This window comes from Helicoverpa armigera, chromosome 2 (genome assembly GCF_030705265.1).
Source record: "Helicoverpa armigera isolate CAAS_96S chromosome 2, ASM3070526v1, whole genome shotgun sequence".
Lineage (NCBI taxonomy): Eukaryota > Metazoa > Arthropoda > Insecta > Lepidoptera > Noctuidae > Helicoverpa > Helicoverpa armigera.
In genome coordinates, this window is record NC_087121.1 from 13,331,804 (window position 1) to 13,335,190 (window position 3,387).

The window sequence follows — 3,387 nt, forward strand, 5'->3', positions numbered from 1 at the left end:
ACCGTGTTAGATAGAGAGTTGAAATTTTCACAGATGATGTATTTTTGTTGCCACTATAACAACAAATATTGAAAACTAGAATAAAATAAATATTTTGGGGGCTCCCATACAACAAACGTGTTTTTTTTTTGCAAATTTTTACTCGATATCGATAACGGCAACTGGTAGATGCGGTTTTATAAATAATGGTACGGAACCCTTCGTGCACGAGTCCGACTCGCAGTTGGCCGGTTTTTTCCATACCTTGTTTTTTCATCCCCTCTTTTATTTCCTTTCCTATGTGGCTTATTATGATAATGATGAGTGATGTCGTTCTTTTCTTTATTTAAAAAAAAAATTATTTTGAATTAAATTCAAAAAAGACAGGTGACTTGTGGGGTATCTCTGTAAAAGTTATAGACTGTATTATTGACGATATTGCACCCTATTTGGCTAGTATATTTAATGAGTGTATTGACTCAGGTACCTTTCCCGAACTTATGAAATACAGTAAGGTTATACCACTCTTTAAATCAGGGAGCAAGAATGACCTAGGCAACTTTAGGCCGATTTCAATTTTACCCGCGTTAAGCAAAATTTATGAAAAAATCATTTTAAATCAGCTACTGCGCCATTTCAATTTACATAATATTTTACATGCGGATCAATATGGTTTCACTAAGGGTCGCTCAACAACGGATGCCGGAGTTGCTCTACTGAAGCACATTTATACCGCGTGGGAGAAGTCGCAGAATGCAATTGGGGTGTTTTGTGATCTTTCTAAGGCGTTTGACTGCGTCCAACATGAAACGCTTACCCAGAAGCTTAAGTACTATGGCATTAGAGATAGCGCACTTAGTGTTATTAGCTCATATTTAAGCGGCAGAATGCAATGTGTTGACGTTAATGGTGTCAAATCTTCCAATCTACCCGTTTGTTTGGGCGTACCGCAAGGCTCGATTCTAGGCCATTTTATTTCTTGTGTACATTAATGACTTGCCATATTATTTAAAATCATTGTGTGATGTAGTATTGTTTGCTGATGACACGTCTCTAATTTTAAAGTTGATAGGAATAGAGTAGATTTTGATGACGTGAATTCGTGTCTGTCGTTAGTAACGCACTGGTTCACAGCCAATAATTTGGTTTTGAATGCGAAGAAACCAAATGTATAAAATTTGCTTTGCCAAACGTGAAAATCTCGGCCCCAGTGTAGTTTTAAACAACGAGGAAATTGAAACGGTCCAAGCTACCACTTTTCTAGGAATAACTGTAGACTCCAAAATTCAATGGGGTGAGCATATAACTGGCCTCACGAATAGACTAAGCTCTGCTGCGTACGCTGTCAGAAAGGTAAGAGCTCACCGATGTAGCCACGGCGCGTTTAGTGTACTTTAGTTATTTCCACAGTGTTATGTCTTACGGAATTCTTATGTGGGCAATGCTGCCGACATAGAAAATGTCTTCGTGTTACAGAAGCGTGCTATCCGTGCTATATACCGACTAGGTACTAGAGTCTCCCTAAGGGAAAGGTTTAAGGATATTGGTGTTCTGACTGTGGCGTCTCAATATATTTATGCCAATATAATATATGTAAGGCAAAACATAGAGTTTAGTAAAAAGAGTGACGTGCACAATTTCAACACTAGAAATAAACATAAATTAACCGCATCCAACTATCGATTGCATAAAGTGCACGGTTCGTTTGTGGGCCTTTGTATACGCATTTATAATAGAATCCCAGTTCATTTGCTAGAACTAACGGACAGTTCTTTTAAAATCAAAATTAAGGATATTCTGATTAAAAAGGCTTATTATAACATTAATGATTATTTCACAGATACACGCAGATGGCAGCTCTGAAGTGGACAAAAAGTGTTTTTTTTTATATATATATATTTTGCGACTAATATTGAATTGTATAATTGTAATTTAATTATAATTAAATTGTAATAGACAGCTGTGTTGCTGGGAAGTTTGTTCTTCACCACTTCTTCTTCCCAGCCATAACACTAGGAAGTGGTGAAAGGGGGGCGTTTTGGGGGTGCTGTCATTTTGTATTTTTTGACGTGAAAAAGTGCTAGAATCTAGCCTATTTTCAATAAACGATTTTGACTTTGACTTTGACTTTGACTTTGACTTTTATTTTTATGAATGGGTTTTTGGTTGACTGACCTCTGCGATGTGGAAAGGGGTACATGTGACTTTTGGATTGCTTAGATTTGATTTAATAACGTTGACCTGGTTAGAATTACATCATTGTACATCAAGATTCTACCTATCAATCTATACCTTCTCAATCTTTACAGAAGCCATAAAGTCTCATAACCAGTTTTAATGAAAAGTATCGGCGGTTTCCCAGGTAACCGAGTTGAGTTGATCATAGGTCTCTTCATATTAAACACTAGTCGTTTTCCCGCGGTTTCACCCGCGTCTCGTGAGAGCTACTGCCCGCACCGAGATAAAATATGGCCTATGTTACTCGCAGATAATATAGCTTTCTAATGGTGAAAGAATATTTAAAATCGGTCCAGTAGTTTTTGAGTTTATCCATTACAACCAAACGAACAAAGTTTTCCTCTTTATAATATTAGTATAGACTATTACTTAGCTGCATATTTTAAGACTAGAAGCCGACTCAGCATATTTCGAAAAAGATTACGCAGATGTAGACGGTGAATGATAAATTACATGTAACCTGAAATTCTATTAACGAGAGACAGGTTACTCACTAAAACAACTAACTAAAACAAATCAGCAGCGAACAAGCCTACTATATTAGTTTTATGAACCATAATGTATCAATAATCCTCGACAAAGGCGGAAGAAAGTACACGCTCATATATCTTGTCAACGATTGTGCTCACACCAAAAGTTTTGTACGGTCCAGTGATGACCCTAGTTTGTGTTCAACCTCTTGTTTTATGACATTATTTTATGTTTGGGACAGGTTTTATATGAAAAATAGAACTCTTAAAGTTAGCGTTGTTTTATTTGAGGAGCTATGTATGAGTGATTTGTGTGATTGTTATTCGTTAAGGAGTTTTAAACAAGCAAATGCTTGTGTAGGACAAAGTTCTCCACTTAGTAATATAGGTAATACAAGAATGCTTTTGCAATTTATTAACCCAACAATTAACATCGTGTGCATGTTATTTTTAAGAAAAAAGATCCCTTTTTTGGTCATTTACTTTTGTTTTTTCACATTACTTGAAACCACCACCTCTTTAAGATGAGTTATTTTTGTCGATCGAGTCTTGTAAACATGTATGTACCCTTTATTATCCTATACCTTTTCATATATTTACAAAAGATCGATATTACCAAGATCAAGTGTTTCATTGTGCTTAACATAATTCATGCGACGGCTGACTGAATTTCCCGGGACAGACGGACAGACCTGAGTCA

The 3,387-nt window shown here is 36.2% G+C and overlaps 1 long non-coding RNA gene across 1 annotated transcript; it reads left to right on the forward strand.

Annotated features, from left to right (window-relative positions):
- The first annotated feature begins 1,180 nt into the window (after nucleotides 1–1,180).
- On the forward strand, nucleotides 1,181–2,100 carry LOC135118809 (uncharacterized). The gene is made up of 2 exons (XR_010277797.1): nucleotides 1,181–1,332; nucleotides 1,820–2,100. It is a non-coding gene; the product is annotated as an uncharacterized LOC135118809 (long non-coding RNA).
- Nucleotides 2,101–3,387: the final 1,287 nt, after the last annotated feature.